Below are 16,376 nucleotides of genomic sequence, written 5' to 3'. Positions count from 1 at the left end.
GTTCGGTTTCCCATATATCTGTTTGAGAATCGTTTTTATATATTAAAAAATGTCCAAGTGAAAATTCATTTTAGTATAAATGTCTCTTAATATGCACATTTTGCCTTTAAAAATGAGCAAAACAACTCCACATGGTATAATGCATTATTCTTTCTACTGCATGCATTCCATACGCACTCTTTACTTTAGCATTGGCATTATTACGTGGCTGGAGAAGTACATTGCAAAATTTGGAGAAGTGCACATTTCAGACGTTGGCAGTGTTTATGTTTGTGTATTGCTTCGGAAAGTGAGACTTAGGTGGGCTCACGTTTGAATGCAAACTGAGTTGAATTTCTCCCCATCCCTAATCCCCAACCCTACATGAAGGTAGCAGCAGTTCAACACGCTGTTTTTCAATCAGGATTCATTGATAAGGTATCAATGAATTCTGATTGACAAGCAGAATGTTGAACTGTCAGCTATCCAAAATATCATTGAAAATATCAAATAGAGAGCCAGCCTAAAAACCAGCAGGGAGACACAGCCAAGAAATTGAGATTCAGTCTAAAATATTCCAAGTGCCACAATATTCCCTCGCAGATACGCTACTTCAGAATTCATTGTAATGTGCTAGCGGGAGAGGGTGTTGAATGACTCAGATGAATGTAGCTCGGAGTAAACAAACATGTAAATCATTTTTGGCTACAGAGAAAGGGAGCCAGGGGAGGGTGTGTGTGCACCATTTTCAGGGAGAAGGCACTTGTGGTGATATGATCTGCAAAGTGTCCCTCAGTTTCAGAGAAGCCGAAATAAAAATCATGCTCAAATATTCAGGAGCCAGTGTCCTTTTCATTTGCAGTTGGGATGTTGCTGCATCTTCTTCAAAAAGCTAGTCGTTGGAAATCACACACTCCACATGATGCAAACAGATTCTGGTTCAGGTTTGAATTCCTGGATGCTGATAGTAATTGGTGGTAGATCAAGTCCGATCTCCAGGGCACCACAGGCCGGTGTCCCCCCCCCCCCCACAAACAACCACCCAGAGGGCAGTACTGTAGATGATAGGGTCAGGAGCAAATGGGCTTGGCCTCAGCACCTGAGCCAGCGTAGACATGCTGAGGGCCACTGCGGCTATCACTACCTGCCACAGAATCCTTTCTTCTTATTTTGGAGCACACATACCTTAGAATGTACACTTTATAGATTCAGTGTGGTTTAGTGGTCAGGGTGTCAGACTAGGACCTGGGGGACCCAGATTCAAATCTCCGCTCAGCTACTCAGCTCACTGGGTGACCTTATGCCAATCACTGCCTCTCAGGCTAACCTACCTCACAGGGTTGTTGTGGGGATGGCATGAGGTGGGAGAGAACCCTGTATGCCACTTTGAACAACTTGTGAGAAAAGGTGGAATATAAATGCAATAAATAAAATAAAAATAAATAATCGGGGTAGGCAGCCTGCATGTATGGCCATATATGCATTATTATTATTATTATTATTATTATTATTATTATTATTATTATTATTATTATCCTTTTAAAACATCTTACCTTTTTCTACAACAACTATTGCTTTTTTGAGCACCAATGCATTTACCAACAGGGCAGCAGAAGCAAATCCCAATTTATTTCTATAGTCATGATAGTACTATGTGTTAAGTAAGTTTATAATATGAAACTGCACATGCTCAGAGAAAAAACAGTGCTGATGAGCTGCTCTTTCTGCTCTAATGCATCAGGGGTGTAAAAACAACTGTAAAGCATGATACAACCAGGAAAGTGGGCAGGAAATGAGAGAAATATGAATTGTGTGCTTCACGACTAAAGCAATTACACATGGCCATCTAAAGGATAAGGCAATTAGATTTCCTAGCTGCACCAGTGATAGGAATGAACTCTTTCCCCTCCCACATTCAGACTTGGGCAGTCTTTGTTCCAGTCTTTGCTAGGTAGGAGAAATACATAGCCAAAGTGGATCTCCAGGTCTTCCATCCCTTGAGGCCAGGCATGTCCAAAGTCCGTTTCAAGGGCCTAATTCAGCCCGCTGTTCTGTTTAATCTGACCCCTGTAGCAGTTTATCTCCTGGGGTAACCCCCCCCCCAAAAAAAACCTTAACAGCTCAACAACTTTGGTAAAATCCTTTAAAACAGCTCAACCAGGGGCGAAGGAAGGCATCATGACACCTGGGGCAGGTGTCACTACCTAGGGCGCCACACATGCCACTGAGCTCAACAACTTCAACCCTAAAAATAGGTCAACAACTTTGGTTGGCCCCCACGGCCCTTCACTTCATCAAATCTGGTCCTCTTTGAAAATAGTTTGGACACCAGTGAGGCAAGAAAGTGCATGCAGCACCATATCCTAGACTTGATTTCTTACACTGGGGTGGGAAACTTTTTCAGCCTGTGGGTCACATTCCCTTCTAGACAAGCTTCTGAGAGCAACCTATCAGTGGTAGGCAGGGCCAGAGGCAAAACGTGATTCTTTCTTTTTCTTTTTAAAAGTTTTTTTCACAGCGTTTTTTGTATATATCTAGATTCTACCACAGTCACGGTCAAGTTAGTAGTCAGATTTCAGATCAGGAAGGCAACCTGTTCAAATTGAGGAACCAATCCTAGGACATCAGTTATATGTAGGTCAGGTAGGGCATTCCTTAGGGCATTTGTCTGGTGCGCTGAGACACATTCGTGGGTTGTGGCCTGATAGAAGGTGGGTCACAACAGGAACACTACCACTATGTAAATATATGGAAAAAGAATAAGAAATAAGACCTCAAATAAATGCTTGGGTTAAAAGTGGGCCCTGGGTCTGAAAAGGTTGAAGGTACCTGTCTTGAAGGGTTCCTGTCTTGGCCAAGCTGAGAAGCTGCAGTACCCTATCTGGCCACTATCAGGGTGGCACTGCGATCCAGTAAAAATTAGGCTAGTAATTCCTTTAGGCTGTGAGCTGCAGTGAGTAGGGTGCCCACAGTGGGTAGGGTGCATCACACAATCCCAAGTCTTGGCAATGGTGTACAAGAAACTGAGCCCAAGTCAGCTGCCAGACTCTGTTGGCAGAGTCCCTGGTTTGTGTTTCTTGGTGGCTTAACAATATAGCTACGGAAAAGATAGAGACTTGCTACCTCAACTGTTCCTCATAAGGCTTGGTTTCCAGAGCTGTAATCAACTTGGGTACGGTTGCCATATTTCAAAAAGTGAAAATCCGGTCACAAAAGTTGTTGAGGTTTTTTTTTTATCTGCCCAGGCACTGTTTCCGACAGCTGAATCCCAGCTACGTTTAGGAAATTCTGGATGTATGGCAGCCCTAAACTTGGGTGCCTTCCTCTGCTCACCTTCCAACTTGTCAACATCCTTCTTAAATTGCAGCATCCAGAACTAGGCAAAGTGTTCCAGGTGTGGTCTGACCAAGGCAGAATAGAGTGGTACTATTACTTCACTTGATTGGGACACTATACTTCTGTTGATGCAACTTAGAATAGCATTAGCCTTTTTTGCTGCTGCATCACACTGTTGACTCAGGTTAAGCTTGTGGATCCTTTTCATATTTATACTACTGGTAAACCAGATGACCCCCATCTTATATTTGTGCAACTGGTTCTTCCTGCCTAAGTGCAGAACCTAACCTGTTTTCCTATTGAAATTCATTTTGTTAGTTTGGTCCCAGTTCTCCAATGTGTTAAGGTCACCTTTAATCTTGATCTTGTCTCCTGTGGCATTGACTATCCTTCCAGGTTTGGTGTCATCTGCAAATTGAATCAGCATCTCCTCAATTCTTTCATCCAAGTTGTTTATTAAAAAATTGAATGACAATGGGCCCAGGACAAAACCTTGCAGCACCCCACCCATCTTTAAGCTGTTAACAGGTTCACCCACCTAAAGGTATCAATATAATAAATATTTCTAAGCAATGTGCATAACTATTTGAGCCTGCCCAGGTGCAAAAATCCTCAGGTGAGCACCTTCTCACCAACAGACCTCACCACCTTTTGATAGCATGGATCCCTCTGGGTGGACCTATTCTGACCTGAAGTGATGTGCTGCCAAATCCCAGGTTGATCCAAATGGGCCCAGTTCAATTTAGGATTCAGAATCCAGCTGCATCAAGTGCCCCACCCTAACACCAAGAGGCTTCCCTGAGGTTATTTGTTGTTTATTACCGTATATAACTGAAATGTTGTCACTGTGTCAAACTTCTTTTTGGTAATTGTCCTATATATTAGGAAATCTGTGTACTGATTTCTGATCTGTTGACTGTAATGAATGGATGATGACAATGGTATGGAATGGGCTCAATTTGGGCTATGTCTGCAAGGAATGATTTTTCTTTGCTACGCAGGAGCATGGCTATAGGGGGCATGTGTATGAGACTTGCAACAAAGCGTGTCTGCACTTCAGAATTTACCACTGCATGATGGTTTGGATCGTCAGATGGGAGGGGGAAAGCAGAGAAAAATGCCATGGCAAAACAGAATCTATGTCTTTCCAAGACTCACATAGCTAGGTAGTTTTTTATTTTTTATTTATTTTAAAAACTGATTTGTTGGTACTAATATATAAACTACGATTAATTATCTGTTTAAAAGATGTAAGCCAAACACATGTTTTTACAATATGGCAAAGCAGTTGTCTTAGGAATTAAATCAGCTAAGAAACAAAAATGGAACAAACCCATTCATAGTTTCACAGCTGAGGCAACATTGTGCTGTAATGTTATAATGCAGCTATTCTTAAAACTGAATCGGGTACACATGAATTGGCAGTAAGGACCTGATTTTTTCCCCTCTAATTTGCTTTTCCGCAACAACATTATGATGTTAGATCCTGAAACTAAATCCTGTGCTGAAATTTTTCCTGTTGCTTTGGGGGACAGGATATGTGAACATTCATCTACCTATTAATGCAAAAACAAATTGCACTCGAGAATTATAAAAGGAGATAAAATTTCAGTGATATTTCTCAGGTTATATGCAAGGGTTTTCATGTACCTAACTCACATTTGAGGGGGCTGAGGGTAATTGTGAGTGTCCTTCCTTCCATTCTACAAATCATCTCACCAGTGGTCTGCACATTGCAGGCTTCCTGGGTACTTATGCTTTGATCAAAGCCCAGGGGAAAACCTAATGAGGCGACTCTTCCCATGGGACTTTTTCAGATCAGGGAGTTCAGGCAGCTTAGGAGGCTTTGGGGTGTTGGATAAATGTTTACTGGAAGGAAAAATATATAGTCTGCCCTTGCCCAGCCCATGAAACAAGGTGAGCTGAAAGCCACACACTGAGCAGAATTCTAAAGTGTCCTGAGATGCAAAAAAAATGAAGTTGCTTTTGCAGGGGAATAAAACCTTCAAGAAACCGGAGGACAGATTTCAGCAAAGCACTGAATGAAACAGCAGAGGAACAGCACTGCCCAAAACAGCCCTAGGGCAAGATGGCTAATGTGCATGCTTTTGCTAATGTGCATGCTTTGCAGGCTTTTTTTTTTTTTTTGCTGGCCGTTCTTTATTGATCCCTAATAAGTCTGAAATGCATAGTGTAAAGCACTAGGATAGGGTTCAGCAACTGGAGGCTCCTAGGGAACAATCTGGCTCCCTGAGGATCACATGCTTGTTTTCCAGTTGTCAATGCAAATGCAACAGCTGCACGCAGGGAAGGAAAGCAACCATAAAACTGGCAAATACACAAAAGGCATGGGGTGGGGGTGTGCAAGAGAGAGAGAGAGAGAGAGAGAGAGAGAGAGACTAACTTCAGGTGCTTGCAGTGAAATTGACAGCGTCCCATTCATTTGGTGAGAATCGCTGCTTAAAATATACCTGCAAAGAAGACTTGTTGCAAAACATTCTGGGCCTGGAAAAATTCATTTGAAGCACCTGGAGATTTCCCCCCCTAATTTGTTATTTTTGTATGCAGGGGAGCTTTGGAAATATCACTTGTTTATTTACTTATTTATTTATTTCTGTCGGTCAGTCGGTCCTGGGCCCTATGTTGTGCAACATCTTTAAAAACAATCCATGATCTCCCTGTGTAAAGCCCTCAAATTATTTAAATCAATGAGATCACACAAATACTGTATGTGAGATACAGAGGGGGCTATTCTTAAGAGAGAATATAAGTGTCATGGTGTGTTGAAAGCTTGGTTCTGCATTTTGCGTTGATGTTAGATGTGTGATGGTCAGCAATTAGCCTGAATCAGCTTTTCCAAGTTTCTGCATTTCAGAATGGTGTGTTTGTGTGTGTGTGATCTCCTTCTGCTTTCTGAGAAGTCCCACAGTGACTCTAGAATGATAATTTTATGTAGAGCAGAAGATGCTTCAGCCCCCATGACTCTATGAGCAACTGGTGCTTCCTGTTCCTCTTCCAAGAAGACATCTTGACTTGGTTGCTCCATCACAGCCAAACTACAGTTAGGAGCATACACGACTTCAACCTGATCTGAGGCCCCTGATTGGCCAGAACTGACCTGGGCTGATGCCAGAAACACCTGGTCCAACCTGGAACTAGTCTCAAATCAGTTTAAGGATGGGGCTAATCTGGGGCAGATCTTTAAAGCTTGGGCAGGTTCAAAAAAGACCTGTCACAATCACAGAGAAAGTGAAAGGTGGCATGGTCCAATTTTGAGGGGGGGGGGAGGTGACTGGTGGGTAAGGAGTGTAGAACTCTTCCCCTGCCTGATGCCCTGCAGCTCCTCTCTGCCAACCAAATGCACTTTTGATATCATGGGCTAAAATGAGCACTTGGCATCCTTTAGCAGTTGCCAGGGTTCCACTAAAAATCTGCTGATGCCTGCTCTGGCTCATTTAAAGTTTAGCTCCAATTTTTAATTCCCTATGGTGCCCCAGTGTAGCATTGCTCCATAAGTTGCAATGGGAACTAGATGCAACTATCTTGCACTACTCAGAAAAGTGTTGCTCTCCACTACCAAGTAAGCTCGACAAAGTCCACTGATGCAGAGGGGGGGCCACTGCATGACACTTTGCTTAGGACTCCTTCAAACCTGGAGTCAGTGCTGCTGGTATTGCTCTGGTTAAGCAAACACTACCCGCAAAGTGAGATCAGCCTGTGCGGAGGTGGTGGGGGAATTCTTCACCCCTTTTGTTGTTGCTATAAAGCAGGGACGTCCAACTCCCAATAGACTGCAATCTACTCACAGTATAAAAAAACTGGCAGTGAGCTACCCAAAGATGTGGAGCTTTTTTGTAGGAAGCCAAAGTTGTTGAGCTTTTTTTTTTTAAGTAAGCCAAAATTGTTTTATTTTGTTTTTCTGCTTTTTTTGTAAGGAGATCGCTGAGGGGACAGAGGTCACCCAGGATCTACCAGGAACACCCCGCGATCTACCAGTAGATCACGATCTACCTGTTGGACATGCCTGCTATAAACCAAGCAACCCCCACCCCCTTCCATTGCTTCACTTGTTTATGCAACTGGGGCAAATCATTGCTTATATAAAAGGATCTGATGCCTTAACGTCCTGAGCCACATAAACAGTGAAGATTTCGATGTTAATTAATTAATTCAGAATTAAAACACAGTTCTACTAAGTGCTCAGTTATCTGAGTTCTGGCATCGGGCAAAAGGAGGTGATAAATGGAATGCTTTGTCCCTATGGCACTGAGATGGTATTAACACTGTTAGTCCCGGCTTAACTTTGCAACAGGTATCTGTAAAATCTGAGTTTGACGCAGATAGACAGGTGCTGGGCACATGGGTCCCAAGGCAGAAGGCATGGTCATGGATGTCCCAGAGGTTGGGTACCAAATCAAGCAAACGTGAATCAAGGGTCAGTGGCCGGAGGCATGGTGACAGATCAGCTCATGGTTAGACACCAGATTAAGCTGGTAAAGGCAAAAAAATGTCCAGAGCAAGCAGTTGGCTTGGAAAGAAAAGATTTTTATGGCTTAGCAAATCACCTTTGGTTTGTGAGGTCAGCTGAGCATCTGCACTGGGGGTAAGATAACAGGGATTGGTCATGGTTCAAAACATACAAACCCTTTACACTCTAAAAGCAGGATCTTTTAATTCCTCCAGAGGCACAATCAATCCTGCTCATTTTACCAACTGCATGTAGAATGTTTGTCTCAAGTTCCCCACCCAGCCCAAAAAAGATTCAAGATCTGTGGTCAGAAAAGGATTCATTGTCAGAAATTTAATTTTAAAAATACTTAAACATACTTGAAAAAGACCAGGGGGAATTTTTGTTCTTGCGGCAGGTAGAGTTTATTATGATTTGTTTCTTGTTGCTGGTTGTGGGAAATTGCAGGAAAAGGAATGCCCCCCCCCCCCCCCGGCAACTGCTTTACATTCACACAGGAAATTCAGAGGTCAGACAACAGAAAGTTAATAAACCATGAAAATACTCGTTGTCAGCACAAGATGTCAAAACATACCAGGTGAATATTTTTATAGCAACAACTTATACTGTACCTGTTTAGGCAAGGCTAGAAGTGTGCACAGGGGGAGGTTATGAAAATTCATTACCTTGGTTATTAGTAAATGCAAATGATTAGATGTGGCATAGATGAATTCAGTTTACAAAAATCAGCAGGACTTGCAAGCAAGGGGATTTTCACATGGTGCTGGAAATGGGGTGGGGCTTTGTTGTTATTGTTGTTCTTTGATTTGCATTTTCTTGTCTGCAATTTGAATAGAATGCCAACATATGCAAGAAGGCACGGCCAGATAGAAATTATTTCCCTTCTGGTCCATGTCCACAATGTTCATGCCAGTAATAAGAAGTGTGGGGCGTGTGTGTTTAACTTAGTTAATGGTTCTAACCATATGGCTTAAAAAAAAAATTAAGAGCACTTGTACCCCTCTCTTCAGCCAAAAAGGCTTCTCGAGTGACTTACATGCAGTCAGTCATGTCAAGGCTTCCTGCAGGCTTACAACCTAAAACCCCACAACACACAAGGAAAAGGGGACAGGGAGGGAAGAGGAAAATAAAAACCAAAGCTCAGGCACCAGTCTCTAAACAGTTGCTCCTCTAATGCCCAGTTGGCCCAGGTGGCTGATGGAGCTGGGCTCTTCACCAATGGGATGGAGTGAGCCTCCTGCTTCCCGTCTCTCCCCCTGAGGCAGTCTTGGGGGGGGGGGAATGAAGGCCTCCAGATGACACCTGAGGGGAGAGCAGGCCTAATGGGGCTGGCCTGTCACAGCAGAGCCAATGGAGGGGGCCGAGCTTTTCACCTCTCCCACTGATGAAGCTGATACTTACTTATTTAATGAAATGTTAGCCCTTCCCATATCGGGACCTTTTATTCTATAAAGAAGATAGTTTTAAGAAATGAGATTTAGGAATATTGATTCTATTCCCCTTTTAAAAAAACACTGAGGCTCAGACTTTGAGTGGCACGTTTCACTGATGCTGCACTTTAAAGTATTTGCTTAAATTATCTACCATCTTTATTTGTTTGTTTGTTTGTTCATTTCCCTTTTGAAAAATAAACCACAGGGCATTCAATCCAGATTAGGGCTGTGGTGCCTGGAGGACCCATGGGGGACTGACTACCTTCTTCTGCCCTCGGATTTTGCTCAAGTAGCTTCCCCTGCCCCCGCTTCAAAATTTGAGGTGCCAGTGAAATTATTCAGTGTTAGGTTCAGAAGAGAAAATCAGAGGCTTCTTTTAAAGCCCACCTCAAAGGAGAGGAAAGCTTTAGAAGTTTCTAAATCCTTCTCCATCTTAGATTAAAATCTGTTTTTTTTAATTATTTTTTTATTAGATTTTTCAAATAATAATAAAGAACAATCATGACAGTCATACTTCCAATTCCATATAACCACATCCAATATATAACATAAAATGACAGCAAAAAAGGAAATACAAACACAGATAAGAAAAAGAAAAAAAGAAATAACAATGACATATAACCTACAAAAAAGAATATTGTATTAAAATTTCATAATTGTAGATTTCATAGTTCCTTAATGGACCTCCTCGAGTCCCCTTTTTAACGGTTCCAATATCAGTTCCACTTTACAGGTCCCACTTTTTAAATCTCCTGTTTCATAATCTACAGCCTGTATGGTTGCTTAAAATCTCCCTCAAATGTCCAGTCTACAATACTTCTTAAAATATATTCTAAATTTCTTCCAATCTTCTTGCAACTTCTCTTCTCCCCGGTCGCGTAGTTTCCCGGTCAGGTCAGCAAGTTCCATATAGTCCAACATTTTCATCTGCCATTCCTCCACTGTAGGTAACTCGGATGTCTTCCAGTACTTTGCTAGTAAGACTCTTGCCGCAGTTGTGGCATACAACCATCTTAGATTAAAATCTGAGCAGGAAGAGAATTGCTGGTTTTCCTTGGACTTTTTAAAAATTTGACAAAGTAAGATAAAATTAAGAGGATGCAGGAGCAGCAGAAGTTGTTGAGAGGAGGGAGCCTAGAGAACAGTGGATTCAACAAATCCCCAAATTTCTTAGCTGAATCTAGCAGTGGAAAACTTCACCAATATCCCTTTCTCCATTCTCCATTGTATTATTTCTTGGTGAGCAATTGGGTAGAATCCTGCCTGCAGGCTTTCAACTCACTCTTTTTTATTTTCCTCCACAAATTTGTATTTTGGTCAAATTAGAGGTGGGAGAGAAGCAGTTCCTAGGGGGATGTTTTTCCTGATTGCCATAAAGATGAATCTTTTCTGCAACCTCAAGCCTTCTGATCTCAGCAACTAAGCAGGCTGGATATATCCCAAGACACATACACCCCAAGAGCAGGGCCCTTCCCCTGTGGCTACAACCCTGAGGATGAGGAGAGAGTAATGAAGGGAGCTACATGAAGAGGGAATTCAGTTCACATGGTAAGGCAACTCAGAGGCCACCAGTATTTTAATTTTTCATATTTCAAAACACATAGCTCATTATTAATCTAATGGAAACAAATTAGCATTGCAAATCACAGCAGTCTCTCATGCAAGAATCCCGTGATAAAGCTGAGGCAGGAAGATAAACGGCATTTCCGTGTGCTCTGGCACTCGTCATGGTTCTCCTTGCACCAGTAGCAATTTAGTCATGCTGGCCACATGACCCAGAAAGCTGACTGTGGACAAACGCCGGCTCCCTTGGCTTGAAAAGCGAGATGAACCCCACACCCCATAGTCGCCTTTGACTGGAGTCCAGGGGCCCCTTATCTTTACTTTTACTGAATCAGACCACATGCCCTCCAGCTCAGTATCATTTCCACCAAGGGTGGGGAACCTCTGACCTATGTGCCAAGCTTGACCTCCCAGGCTTCCCCATTTGGCTGCAAGCCATGCCCACCCACCATACAACAGAGGTCATGGGGGTAAGGGCAGGCCTTGGTTGAAAGTCTGGGGCTTACCCAAAGCCCACTTTGTGCAACTCCCTAAGCACCCAACAACCAGCTACCGTGTTTCTCATATTATAAGACATGTCTTATATTTATTTTTTCCTCGAAAAAACACACTATGGCTTATTTTCAAGGGATGTCTTATTTTTTTCCTCCTCCTCCTGCTGCGGTCGGCATTGCTGCTGCGCCTATCACTATGTCTTATTTTCGGGGTATGGCTTATATTCCTTGAATGCTTAAAAATCCTGCTATGGCTTATTTTATGGGTATGTCTTAAAATATGAGAAACAGGGTACACAAAATGGAGCATAAGCGTTCATCAGGATGGCTCTCCCTGCACATCAGCCAAGGCAAAAGGAGAATGATCTTCCTTAGCACTGGGCTCATTTGTGCAGAAGAGCTCTGTTCACTCACGTCCAGTGCTAAACAGTATTTTGCCCTCCTATTGGCAAACTCTACTCTATTGGCAAACTCTGTTCACTAGAGCTTGGGAGTGCTAGAAAGCTCCCTGCAGGAAGATCTCTGATTCTCCCCAATCTTGACAGGATTGCTCTCACAAAACCATAGAACTGTAGAGTTGGAAGGGACCCTGGACATCATCTAGTCCACCCCCTGCAATGCAGGAATATCATCTGCCAATATTGGGTGGAGTAGGGATCCTGCTGCGCCCTGGGCTCAGGCGTGCTTCATCATTAAGCATTAAGCATCTTAAGGCAGCCCTGTTTAGGGAAGCTTTTAATGTTTGATGGATTTCTGTATTTTAATATTTTGTTGGAAGCCGCCCAGAGTGGCTGGGGGAACCTGGCCAGATGGGTGGGGTATAAATAAAAAAATATTATTATTATTATTATTATTAAGTGGGAGGCAGTGCCACTGCTGCTGTCCATTCACTTAAATGAGAAGCAGAGCAAAGGCCTGCCTGAAATAAGTTCCTTCCAAGGGAAGGAAGAGCACTTTGTGTTCAGAGGGCACTTTGCAAAGCCTCAGAGGGAATTTTGGCAGATGGATGGTGCCACCCATTTGTGAGTCATGTGATATCATGATGGCATCATGTGATTGACAGGTGGACAGTCACACCACCTACCTGTCACATTTGGCCTGCAAGGTTGATTCTGTGAAGGAGCTGGTCTGTGGAGCCGAAAACAATTCCAGTCCTTGATCTATACTCACTGGCAGAAGCTCTCCAGGGTTTCAGGCATGGGGCATGATGGCAGAAGCAGACCCTGTGAAATGCAGAGCTTGTGCTCTGCCACTGAGCTATGACCCTTCCCCAAATAGGAAGTCCACTGATCCATGTAGCTCAGCAGCATCTAGAGTAACTGGCTGTAACTTCCATTGCTTTCAGACAGGCAGCCTGACCTAGACATGGCAGGCATTGAACCTGGAACCTCTACCATGCAAAGCAGATGCTCTGTCACTGAGCTGTGAGCTACAGCCACCCTTTCCCATTCTCATCCCCATGCATTCTGAATCCATTATGCACTGGACTAGACAACAAAAGTGTTCTCACTGTTCCTCCCTCTTTCTCTTTTCCTGCCTTATTTTTGAGGAAGGGGATTGCGGAACCAGGAGTGGGTATCAGTACTTCAGAAAATCACAGAAACACAGGGCCTTTGAAGGGTTCAGAAACGATCACATACAACCTTGCCAGGGTTCTTATTCATCAGTCCCTCCACAAGTTTAACTCACATAATCTCATACATTTCCAAGGGAGTTCCTCTTAACTCAGTACAGTTAACTGAGCAGAATTGGACCCCAGAGGCTCAGTTCTGCTTTCATTAGCATCAGTGCAAATTGGGAGTAACTGGTTAGATTTTAATGGGATTTCTACTTGCATTCGAGAAAATAGGACCCAATCTAGTGCAATTAAAGAGTTTAGCCTCTTTGTAGCTGGGCTGATGAAAAGAGCCTGCATTCATCTTGTGGTAGATTTTATGTGCAGCATTAAAAGGAAACTCCAAAGTGGAGGTGGGGGAATGGGAAGCCAAATTAACTTCAAAAGTTGTATTGAACAGAGTTATTTGCTAAATGTGTGTGGATTTGCAATTAGCAGCATTTTTGAAATGGAGTTGTTTGAAATCTAGCAAACAAGAATCCGAAAAGAAACAAAACAAAATGACTCCCACTTTTATTTTCCCCCACAAATTTGCATTTTGCTCCAATGGGAGGGGCAGCTCCTTAAAGGAATGTTTCATCTCATTGTGCAAAAGCCATTGAGATGAATCTTTTCTGCAGCCTCAAGCCTCTGATCATCTTGCTCATATATAACTAATCATAAAAATGATCAAATAGGAAAGTGCAACTGTATGTGTGTTAATGGACAACGTTTTCTAGAGTGGATTAATAATTCAATCTAATGAAGAAGCTAAAGAAGAAACCAGGGCTGGACTCCTGTTAACGGTGCTGCAAGCACCCCACTTCTAGTAATTTGGAAATTTAAGTAATTTTTATCCAGGTGCTATGTAAGGCAATTTTTCCCACTGACAATGCATTAGGACACAGATTAAAGGTAAGCAATAGGAAAAGGAACTCTGTTTTAAATTTATTATGTTTATTGTTGGAATAAAGCAAATGCCTTTCCTACGCTTAAGCTTCTAGTTAATGCACGTGTTCCTTTAAACCACACAAAGGCATTGTTTGTATAGCAATCTAGCCAGCACTTGTTCATATGTCTCTTTATCTAAGTTAACTCTACCCCTAAAAGCTGAGCCATTTTGTTTGCTGTTCTCTGCAGACAAGATGTTTGTTGTTTCTCTCCTGTCACCACTCACCCTGTAAATAGTTCCTGCATGAATAAATCCTTTGAACTCCAAAAACTGTAAGTTATTATTTAAATTTAATTCAGCCAAGTTGCAAGGCCTGTTAACAGCTGTGAGCATAAAATGAGACTGTTCCAATAATGATCTCCATTATTAATAATAGGGATGAGGTGGATCTAAGTAGTTAGGACATGCATGGAGATTTTAAAAGAAAATACAAATAGTTATTTTGCCTTCTAGTAGATGGCCAAGTCTGACAGGAACCCAACAGGGCTGCTACACATTAATGTCTGTTTTCAGTTTCTGTGCATTTCTTTGTAGTACACACATTTTCCTGGTGTCTGAATGCAATGCAGGAGTTGATTATGTAGCAAACCTAGACACATAAGCATGCCTGAAGGATTTGCAATTTCATGGTAATACATAACGCTTACAAGTAGAGTCACCTTGGTTTCACATTTATCAAGCTTATGCAAGCTCCAACCTTTCACCACCCTGCGACAGAAATGTCATCCTCATTTGTCTGAAGGTGACAAACAAATTGCTTGACAGTCTACAGTGGAAATTGTAGAGGCTAGCCAGAAAGAAGCCCAGTGAAAAAACAAACAAAACATCTTTGAGCATTGTGCAATGCTAGGTGATAGGACAATTCAAGGTGCACAGAGTTTGTTCAGAGAAAGGAATACTCTTTTTAAAGGGGGAAAAAAACTTACAGAGAAATTTCTCCACCCAAAGCTATGAAATCAGGATGCATATTCCAGTCAGCAGGGTACACTGTCCGTTTCCCAGGGAATAAAATTTGCAAACATATTCCATTTCTCCTTTGGGAATAACCTACCAATTTATTAACCTCAGTGATTTAAAAAAATGTTAATTTTTAAATCATCGTCATTATCCATTCCTTCAGAGAGCTCTCCTTTTTTAACAGTAGCCCTTGGATACAACTGGTATGTGCGTGCATGTGTGCCAAGCTGACATTATGAACTGAATCAGCTAATAGTGTACTTGCTAAATTTTGTGTATCATTAGGTTTGAACTATATTCAGGTCACAGTGCTCATGGTCTGAAAGTTTCATAGGAAGCTGTGCTATACTGAGTCTTATCAATGGTGCACCTATCTCAATATTGTCTACACTGACTGGCAGCAGCTCCCCAGGGTCACAAGCAGGGAGTCTTTCTTGTCCCTACCCAGAGGTGTTCCTCTGCATACAAGGCAGATGAGCTATAAGCTTTTCTCTGAGCAATTCAGATGCAAGTGTAATTCTGTTAGAGTTCACAACATTGGGCTCTGAGTACAAAAACAATATCAGGTATTTTACTGATGAAAATACCAAGTCATCATCACTACCTAATACTGTATTTTTGCAAGGCAAAGACAATTCAGATGATATTGCATGTTCAACAGTATCCCTAAAACACAGTTGCAGGAATGCTGAGGTAGCTCACAATTCCGATCATTAATGTGACCTCTATGTTTCCTGTTTATTGCAAGCTTTGTGTAGCAGGAAAAGGGAGTGTGGGAAGCTTTAAGTATCTTTAAGTAGGGTGGAAAACCTCCAGCCCATAGGTATCACCAGGCCTTGAGTCTATTTTGGTTAAGCCACACCCATTTGCCCTACCCTTGACATGGTATATGTTATCAGGTATGGATAGAAAGGTGCCCATTGGGGCTGGTAGGGTGAAAGGCAGAGAAGCCAACAGCAGGTGGTGTCAGAGCCAATGACAGACAGAGCCAACTCACTCTAGTTTTGTCCCCATTCTCTTCCTCCCTGCTGAATTATACAAAGGCAACACTAGTGAGGAGGAGGAGGAGGAGGCTGACAGGCAGTGCTGATACCCGGAACTGGTTGTTGTCAGAAAGATGGCAGGCGGGTGGGTGGTGGGTCAGTGCCCAATTCACAGTAATGGTCCAACCTTCACTGAATGTGGGGCAGCTTGGTCTAAAGGGGGCATCATGTATGAGACTATACAAGCTCTGACAATCAGCAGACCATCAGGGCTTCCATAACCTAAATGCAGCTTTGCTCAGGGTGGCTTTGCTAAATAACTCTCCTGATGTCATTGTGCTTTCAGCTGATCAGCAGGGTCGGTGGCCCCACCTACCTGTCAAATTTTGGTCCACATGGGCTGGAGGAGGGAGAATTGATCTGGCTTGCCAGCAGGATTTAATTCCCCACCCCTACTCTTTAACCTTTCTCCCTGAAGTTATACAGGTTGCTTGGATACTAGCAATAAAATGAATTTCCATCAGTTAGCTTGAAAGCACGTTTCTTTTTTGGTTTCCGGTTTAATGTCATTTGCTCAAGACAAAAAACAAACAAACAATCAACGGAAGGAAAGGCAG

At 42.6% G+C, this 16,376-nt stretch overlaps 1 protein-coding gene across 1 annotated transcript in view; it reads left to right on the top strand.

The window, feature by feature from the left end:
• The window catches only part of TRPC5 (transient receptor potential cation channel subfamily C member 5), a 166,633-nt gene that overhangs the window by 7,105 nt on the left and 143,152 nt on the right, over positions 1–16,376 (top strand). The gene's annotated exons all lie outside the window — the stretch shown is intronic.

Source organism: Zootoca vivipara, chromosome Z2 (assembly GCF_965207765.1).
Source record: "Zootoca vivipara chromosome Z2, rZooViv2.hap1.1, whole genome shotgun sequence".
NCBI classification, from domain to species: Eukaryota; Metazoa; Chordata; class Lepidosauria; order Squamata; family Lacertidae; genus Zootoca; species Zootoca vivipara.
Note: the sequence above shows the minus strand (reverse complement) of the source record. Positions and strands in the feature narration are given on the sequence as shown.